This window comes from Convolutriloba macropyga, chromosome 10, assembly GCF_964194025.1.
Source record: "Convolutriloba macropyga chromosome 10, txConMacr16.3, whole genome shotgun sequence".
In the NCBI taxonomy this organism is placed as follows: Eukaryota; Metazoa; Xenacoelomorpha; order Acoela; family Convolutidae; genus Convolutriloba; species Convolutriloba macropyga.
This window is the reverse complement of record NC_134477.1, coordinates 56,722,949-56,732,419: the sequence shown is the minus strand read 5'-3', so window position 1 is coordinate 56,732,419 and position 9,471 is coordinate 56,722,949. Positions and strand designations below refer to the sequence as shown.

General features: G+C 33.4%; 1 long non-coding RNA gene across 1 annotated transcript; it reads left to right on the top strand.

Moving 5' to 3' along the window:
• The first annotated feature begins 330 nt into the window (after window positions 1-330).
• On the top strand, window positions 331-1,625 carry LOC142347856 (uncharacterized). The gene is made up of 3 exons (XR_012760709.1): window positions 331-504; window positions 947-1,094; window positions 1,550-1,625. It is a non-coding gene; the product is annotated as an uncharacterized LOC142347856 (long non-coding RNA).
• The last annotated feature ends 7,846 nt before the right edge of the window (window positions 1,626-9,471 follow it).

The following is a 9,471-nucleotide window of genomic DNA, read 5'->3' as shown; positions in this document are numbered from 1 at the left end:
GCTGACTACTTTTAGTAAAAAGAATATTGGTAATAATTTGTCTAATTATTTTGCCCTAAAAGTAGCAAAATGTAAATCAATCGTAAATTAATGTAAATCAATCGAGTTTTAGATTTATTCTGTTCCCCCCTCCCCCTCCCCCCCCAGTGTTTATTATGACCCCCCCAGTTACAAATTATATGTTGTTACATAGCACGTTACTATGTAAGAAAATAGCACGTGCGCCTGGGGGTCATAAAAGATTTATGCTCACTAGACTGGGGGGGGGGGACAGAATAGATCCTGAGTTTTTATATTTATAGTTTTCAAATGGGCCAGGAACCGAAGCACGATATAGCTGTGCTGAAATTGTCAGAAAGTATCGAGTTGGGCAATTGGATTTCAATCCAATTGTGCGCTGAAAAAATTTGGCTGGTCAAGAGACAACAAACATTTTTATCCTCATGTGGTTTGGGCTCAATTTCTATCAATAGAAGCAGGTTGTCGTTCCCAATAGTTCTCAAGGTTTGCAATTTAAAATTGTCTGAGAGTTGCTCTAGTATAATTTACAAAAAATTCAAGAAGCTAGGTGCGCAATTATTACACAAAAAACTGCTTTCGCGTTCAGATTATTAAAACGTCAAGAGAACTTCGATTGGTAAAAAAAATCGATATTTTTTTGTTTGATCGACCAATGTGAGTTTTGATTTATCAAATGTTCTCCCCAGAGCGAACAATTGCACTAAAATTACAATCAACAAATTTTTCAGATGTACATATGCACATGTTTGTATGCGTATTTTTATATGAGTATAACTATAAATATTCCATATATGGCATTTACAATATACTATTATTTGGGAAATTATTGCATAGCCAAAACGTCTTGGATACGTTGAATAAAGGAATAACTCATTCATAAATTACCAAAAATTGTCCATTTCCGACATTATTTTTTTGTTGACAGGAGATGGCCTTTCATGAAACCTCATTTGAAGGGGTGCGTTGGGATGGCCCCACCCCATGTTTAGAAGACAATGTGTGTACCATACCAGCAGTTGATGGTGGGAATATTTGTCACCTGGACGATGGGAGTCCCCTGTTTCTTCTGGACTGTAATACGCTGCAACCCGACTGCCTCTATGGCGTTGCCAGTTTTTATAGGAATCGGATATTTAATCTTTTCGTCCCATAAAATCACTTTTTGCATGTCGCGTTGTTGTACGTAATGGGAAAACCAATAGCTTTCAAAGTGTTCGTTGTAGAAAAAACCTCAAAAAATTTTTTAGTTAGCTCGATTGTTTTAATTGAAAGATTAGCGGCAAAAAACATTTCTCGAAAAATTAAAAGGAATTTTTTTCGCAAAAAAAATTTTATTTCCAGTTTTTAACAAAACCGAAAAACTTCAATTTTTACTATTTTTATCTTTATTTCATCTTATAAAGGTGAGTTACCAAAACTTCCATGTTAATAATTTCTTTTTAAAGATATCAAATATTTTTTCAAAAAAAACCTCTCTCTCTTGAGAAGTTGTGGAATCTGAAAAGGTCGAAAAAATCAATACTTTCAGGAGCGACCGAAGAATGAATCGAGAGAGCTACTGCAACGCTGGAAGCTACTTTGCAAGCATAGTCTACTTCCGTGACTGGGTCGAAGATGTCATCAATTTGAATGCTCCTTGATATCTTCCTTTGAGTGAAAACTTTTGCAATATATGAAACGTAATTTATGAAAATTAAGAATTCAGAAATGATTTTTATTAATCAGGGTAAAATTTCAGCGCATTTTAGAGCAAACAAATTTTTGAAGATCTTCAATTGGGATGCAATGCGCCGAATGACCTCCAAAACGAAACTCGAAACACCTAGATAACTAAATAATTGAAAAACCTATTAAATTTTTTTTACCCTGGTCGAAGTGTCACCGCCATTCAACGCAAAATTATGTAAGATAAGCGGTTAATGCGGAAATTTTTGTAAGATAAGCGGTGAATGCTGTGAAAATACATAAATCAGGCGGTGAATGCGGTGAAAAAATACTCTATCGCCTGGTAGCGCTGAAATTACATAATTTAGCCGTGAAATTACATAAATTCACTGCTTCGAAAAAAAGTGTCCAAATTTTGTAAGATAAGCGGTGAATGCGGTGAAATTACATAAATTCAACGCTTAGAAAAAATTGTTCAAGATGTTTGAGATCAGCAAAGAATGCGGTGAAATTAATGGTGAGTTTGGGAGGAATTGTTAGATTTGCCTTCCCACTAAAACTACCCCTTAATCTTACATCATTTTGAAACCTTTTCTAAGCGGTGAATTTATGTAATTTCACCACTAGAGTAAGCGGTGAACTAACAAAAATTCACATTTCACCGCTAAAATATGTAATTTCACCGCTCAAAATTGCAAATCTTACAAAAATTCACCGCGCATGTTTTGCAGAAAGTAGAGTGAATTCGATTTATATTCAAACAAAAAATAAAAGAATTTAGAGAGAGATGGCGCAGTGGAGGAAGAAGTGGATGTCATGCAGGAGGTGAGAGGTTCGGTCCCTTGTAAGGGCGGTGAAATTACATATTTTAGCGGTGAATTATGGTGAATTTTCGTAAGATCACCGCTTAGCCTAGCGGTGAACTTACATAATTTCACCGCATTCACCGCAGTTCACCGCAAAATTATGTACGTAATTTGCGGTGAAAAAACTAACTTTTCACCGCTTATCTTACATACTTTTGCATTTTTTTTCTCGACCCGGGTAAGATTTAGGCTTGATTTTTGTCAAGAAAGTGTCAGTGTATAAACGAACTTATAAGTTATTTGCACAACAATGCAGACTTTTCTGTTCAGTTTTCACTATTACTACCGTGTTCTTTCAACACTTTCTTAATCGATGTTCAAAGCATTTTCATTTTTTTTTCATCTACCTTTTCAACAGTTTCAGAAAAAAATCGAAGAGACCAAATTGAGTTATGGGCCAGACGGAATCTTGACACCGACCAAAAACAAAGCATGTCGGGACTATGAGCCCAGTCGAACCGGATCAGTGTCCCCCCCCCCCCTCCCCGTCACAAATCCTTGCGGACCATACATGTCTTCAGTTTGGGACCGCACCCTGGGCTGTGGGTTTTATCATCATTAATCAAAACACATTATAGCTCAAGACGTGGATGACCTCAAGCAATGTGCAATTTCCAAAAAAATTTAAAAAAAATAGCAGGACAAGTCCTGACGTATAATTCAAAGAGTTTTCATTGACTTAACAAAAAACTTGACCTGGAACGGACTATCAAAAATCATGAAAATGTGTGAACTGATCTTAAAAAAAGCACAGCCGGAAGAAATCCGGAAACGACTCGAAGGAGAAAATTGCCCATACTTATGACTAAACAACTAGAACAACTATTGTGAACCCTGAACCTCCACAAATGCAATAAAAAATTTAAGGAAGAAAAGAAACGGCATTCAAAAAAATTTTAACAAAAAAACTAGAAAAACTTATTGAGTTTATTTAATCGTACAGGGAAACATAAAGCCGAGTGACGTTCCTTTGCAAATAGAACAATAGAAAGCTCGAAAACAATGTGCAAGTCGTAATAGCCTACGAAACTTGTCTAAGATTTAAAAAAAGAAAAACTGCAAAAAAATAAGAAAAATTGTTTAAAATTTCTCAATTTCTCAGTCAATTTTCCTCAGAAAAAAATGATTTATACCAAAAAAACTTTAGTCAATTAAATCTGAACATTCCTTAAGTAATAAGTTTCTATTCAAATCCCACTTAGAGCATTAAAAATGAAAAAACAGGCAAAAAAATCATTAAATTTAGTCTAAAAACCAGCAAAACTGATCAAAAACCTGCAAATTAGCATTAAACTTAAACTAAGTATATGAAACCTTCAATTTCTATCAAAACAAGCCTAAAACTAACACAATATCATCATCAAACCTCATAACCATCAAAAGTTGCAAAAAACTACTCATCAAACAAAACCTGCCTTCACGATTTTATGATTATCTTGAAACAAAACCATGAAACAAAAAAGTAAAGACAATAAAATCAAATCTGTTAAAAACCGAAAAAACTATCTCTGCCAAAACAACGTCATCAAAACAAAGTACTTACAAAAACCACTTATGTGACATTTGAAAAAAATACTTTGGGCTAAAAATACGAAAAAAAACTCTTAAAAACAACTTTCACTGAAAAACTGGAAAAAAATACTAAATTTTTTAAAATTTCAAAAACATATAAATCAAAAGAAAAATTCCTCTTAGCCAATAGGGTATCCAGATGTTCGCAAAACAATAGGCAAGTCATAATAGGCAAAGAAACTTAGCTAAAAGCAGAAAAAAAACGAAAATGGCAAAGAAAATTGCACAAAATAGATCCAATTTCGCCATTTTTTGTCATATTTCTCAACAAAAAAATGCTTCTTACCCCCAAAACTGTAACCAATTGTTATCATAAAATTGCTTCAGCAGAAAGGGTTTTTCAGTACCCTTTTGAGCCAGTAAAACAAAATATTCGTAAAAAAAATTAGCCCGAAAGTCAGCAAAATATTTAAAAACCTTCGAATCATCATAAAAAGCATATGAATTTCCAGAAACCTTCAAACCACTACCGAAAGCAGCCAAAAATTTAAACAAAAGCATAACCTAACCTCTTACCCAAAATAAATGGAAAAAAAACTGCTTTAAAATGCCGCACGTGAAAAAAAAATTTCGCTCGCTTAGAGAAAATTCTTTCACACATCAATTTCTCGCTCTCTCAAAAAAGCGGTATGAACAAAAACCACTCTCTTTTTTTCTCCGCTCTTCATTTTTGTTCAGCGCCAAAATCACTTGAATTGACTTAAAGAAAACATAACCGGAAGAATTCCGGAAACGACTCGAAGTAGAAAATTGCCCGTACTTATGACTAAACAACTGGAACAACTATTGTGTATCCTGAACCTCCACAAAAGCCATAAAAAAATTTAAGGAAGAATAGAAACGGCATTCAAAAACCAAAAAACAAATTAAAAAAAAAACTGGAAAAACTTAATGACTTTTTTTAAATAGTACAAGGAAAGATAAAGCCTAATGAAGTTCCTTCACAATTAGAGCAAAAAAAAGCCTGCAAAACACTGGGCAAGTCATAATAGGCTAAGAAACTTGTCTAAATTTTGAAAAAAAAACAACAAAAAATCAAAAAAAATAAAAATTGTTTAAATTTCTCAATATTTCTGTCATTTTTCCTAAAGAAAAAAAGATTTATAATAACAAAACTTTAACCATTGGTATCTGAAAATTCCTTAAGCAACAGTTTTCTGTTCTAATCCCACTTAAAGCAGTAATACAAAAAAATCAAGTAGAAAATCATTGAATTTCGTCTAAAAATCAGCAAAACTGATCAAAAAGCTCCAAATTATCATTAAAAATCAAATTAACTACTTGAAACCTTAAATTCCTATCAAAACAAGCCTGAAACTTATACAATATCATAATGAAACCTCATAACCATCAAAGTTGCAAAAAAAACTACTTTTAAAAGCCGCACGTGAACAAAAAAATTTCGCTCGCTTAGAGAAAATTTTTCACCCATCAATTTTTCGCTCTCTCAAAAACACCGGTATGAACAAAAACCATTCTCTTTTTGCTCCGCTTTTCACTTTTGTTCATCACCAAAATCACTCCAAATTTTTTAACGCGTTTTGTTTCCCGCTTTAAAAATCACTCCAATAAAATTGATTAAAAAAACATAGCCGGAAGAAATTCCGGAAACGACTCGAAGTGAAAATCCATTTAAACGCCATCCAACTACTCATCAAACAAAACCTGCCTTCACGATTTTATGATTATCTTGAAACAAAACCATGAAACAAAAAAGTAAAGACAATAAAATCAAATCTGTTAAAAACCGAAAAAACTATCTCTGCCAAAACAACGTCATCAAAACAAAGTACTTACAAAAACCACTTATGTGATATTTGAAAAAAATACTTTGGGCTAAAAATACGAAAAAAAACTCTTAAAAACAACTTTCACTGAAAAACTGGAAAAAAATACTAAATTTTTTAAAATTTCAAAAACATATAAATCAAAAGAAAAATTCCTCTTAGCCAATAGGGTATCCAGATGTTCGCAAAACAATAGGCAAGTCATAATAGGCAAAGAAACTTAGCTAAAAACAGAAAAAAAAACGAAAATGGCAAAGAAAATTGCAAAAAATAGTTCCAATTTCGCCATTTTTTGTCATATTTCTCAACAAAAAAATGCTTCTTACCCCCAAAACTGTAACCAATTGTTATCATAAAATTGCTTCAGCAGAAAGGGTTTTTCAGTACCCTTTTGAGCCAGTAAAACAAAATATTCGTAAAAAAATTAGCCCGAAAATCAGCAAAATATTTAAAAACCTTCGAATCATCATAAAAAGCATATGAATTTCCAGAAACCTTCAAACCACTACCGAAAGCAGCCAAAAATTTAAACAAAAGCATAACCTAACCTCTTACCCAAAATAAATGAAAAAAAAACTGCTTTAAAATGCCGCACGTGAAAAAAAAATTTCGCTCGCTTCGAGAAAATTCTTTCACACATCAATTTCTCGCTCTCTCAAAAAAGCGGTATGAACAAAAACCACTCTCTTTTTTTCTCCGCTCTTCATTTTTGTTCAGCGCCAAAATCACTCCAAATTTTTTCACGCGTTTCATTTCCCGCTTCAAAAATCACTCCAATAGAATTGACTTAAAGAAAACATAACCGGAAGAATTCCGGAAACGACTCGAAGTAGAAAATTGCCCGTACTTATGACTAAACAACTGGAACAACTATTGTGTATCCTGAACCTCCACAAAAGCCATAAAAAAATTTAAGGAAGAATAGAAACGGCATTCAAAAACCAAAAAACAAATTAAAAAAAAAACTGGAAAAACTTAATGACTTTTTTTAAATAGTACAAGGAAACATAAAGCCTAATGAAGTTCCTTCACAATTAGAGCAAAAAAAAGCCTGCAAAACACTGGGCAAGTCATAATAGGCTAAGAAACTTGTCTAAATTTTGAAAAAAAAACAACAAAAAATCAAAAAAAATAAAAATTGTTTAAATTTCTCAATATTTCTGTCATTTGTCCTAAAGAAAAAAAGATTTATAATAACAAAACTTTAACCATTGGTATCTGAAAATTCCTTAAGCAACAGTTTTCTGTTCTAATCCCACTTAAAGCAGTAATACAAAAAAATCAAGTAGAAAATCATTGAATTTCGTCTAAAAATCAGCAAAACTGATCAAAAAGCTCCAAATTATCATTAAAAATCAAATTAACTACTTGAAACCTTAAATTCCTATCAAAACAAGCCTGAAACTTATACAATATCATAATGAAACCTCATAACCATCAAAGTTGCAAAAAAAACTACTTTTAAAAGCCGCACGTGAACAAAAAAATTTCGCTCGCTTGGCGAACATTTTTTCACACATCAGTTTTTCGATCTCTCAAAAATACGGTATGGACAAAAACCACTCTCTTTTTGCTCCGCTTTTCACTTTGTTCATCACCAATATCACTCCAAATTTTTTAACGCGTTTCAGTTCCCGCTTTAAAAATCACTCCAATAAAATTGATTAAAAGAAACTTAGCCGGAAGAAATTCCGGAAACGACTCGAAGTGAAAATCCATTTAAACGCCATCCAACTACTCATCAAACAAAACCTGCCTTCACTATTTTATGATTATCTTGAAACAAAACCATGAAACAAAAAGTAAAGACAATAAAATCAAATCTGTTAATATATGATAAAATATCTGACCAAACTTTGTTATGAATTGCGATCCCGAAAAAAATATCTCTGCCAAAATAACTTCATCAAAACAACTAGAACTTACTAAAACCACTTAAGTGAATTTTGAAAAAATACTTTAGGCTAAATTATGAAAAGAAAGCTCTTAAAAACAACTTTCACCGAAAAACTGGAAAAAGTTTCAAAAGCATATAAATCCAAAGAAAAATTCCCATCATCCAATAGGTTATCCAGATGCTCGAAAAACAATAGGAAAGTCATAATAAGCTAAGAGACTTGGCTGAAAGCAGAAAAAAAAACGAAAAACTGCAAAAAATTAAGAAAAATAGTTCCAGTTTTCGCCATTTTTTGTCATATTTCTCAACAAAAAAAGATTCTTAACCGCAAAACTGTAACCAAATGTTATCATAAAATTGCTCAAGTAGAAAGGGTGTCTTCAATGCCCATTTGAGCCAGTAACACAAAATAATCGTCAAAAAAAAACAAACAAATTAGCCCGAAAGTCAGCAAAATACATTAACAACCTCCGAATTATCATAAAATTCACATGAATTTCCAAAAACTTTCAAAGCACTACCGAAACCAGCCTAAAATTAAAACAAAATCATAACCAAACCTCTTAACCAAAATAAATAAAAAAACTGCTTTAAAATGCCGCACGTTAACAAAAAAATTTCGCTCGCTTAGAGAAAATTCTTTCGCACATCAATTTCTCGCTCTCTCAAAAACAGCGGTATGAACAAAAGCACTCTCATTTCGCTCCGCTCTTCACTTTTTTTCAGCGCCAAAATCAGTGCAATTTTTTTCTGATTAGAAAAAAAGGACTTCTCCAATATTCCTCTTAGGGTCGTAAAAAGGACTTCTCCAATACTCCTGTTCGAGTCGTAAAAAGGATTTCTCCAATACTCCTCTTCGAGTCTTAAAAAAAGGACTTCTCCAATACTCCTCTTCGAGACGTAAAGAAGGACTTCTACAATACTCCTCTTCGAGTCGTAAAAAAAGGACTTCTCCAAAACTCCTCTTCGAGTCGTAAGAAAAGGACTTCTACAATACTCCTCTTCGAGTCGTAAAAAAAGGACTTCTCCAATACTCCTCTTCGAGTCGTAAGAAAAGGACTTCTCCAATACTCCTCTTTGAGTCGTAAAAAAGGACTTCTCCAATACTCCTCTTCGAGTCGTAAAAAAGGACTTCTCCAATACTCCTCTTCGAGTCGTAAAAAAAGGACTTCTCCAATACTCCTCCTCGAGTCGTAAAAAGGACTTCTCCAATACTCCTCTTCGAGTCGTAAAAAAGGACTTCTCCAATACTCCTCTTCGAGTCGTAAAAAAAGGACTTCTCCAATACTCCTCTTCGAGTCGTAAAAAAAGGACTTCTCCAATACTCCTCTTCGAGTCGTAAAAAAAGGACTTCTCGAATACTCCTGTTCGAGTCGTAAAAAGGACTTCTCCAATACTCCTCTTCGAGTCTTAAAAAACGTAAAGAAGGACTTCTCCAATACTCCTCTTCGAGTCGTAAAAAAGACTTCTCCAATACTCCTCTTCGAGTCGTAAAAAAAAGGACTTCTCCAATACTCCTGTTCGAGTCGTAAAAAGGACTTCTCCAATACTCCTCTTCGAGTCGTAAAAGGACTTCTCCAATACTCCTCTTCGAGTCGTAAAAAAAAGGACTTCTCCAATACTCCTCTTCGAGTCGTGAAAAAGGACTTCTCCAATACTCCTC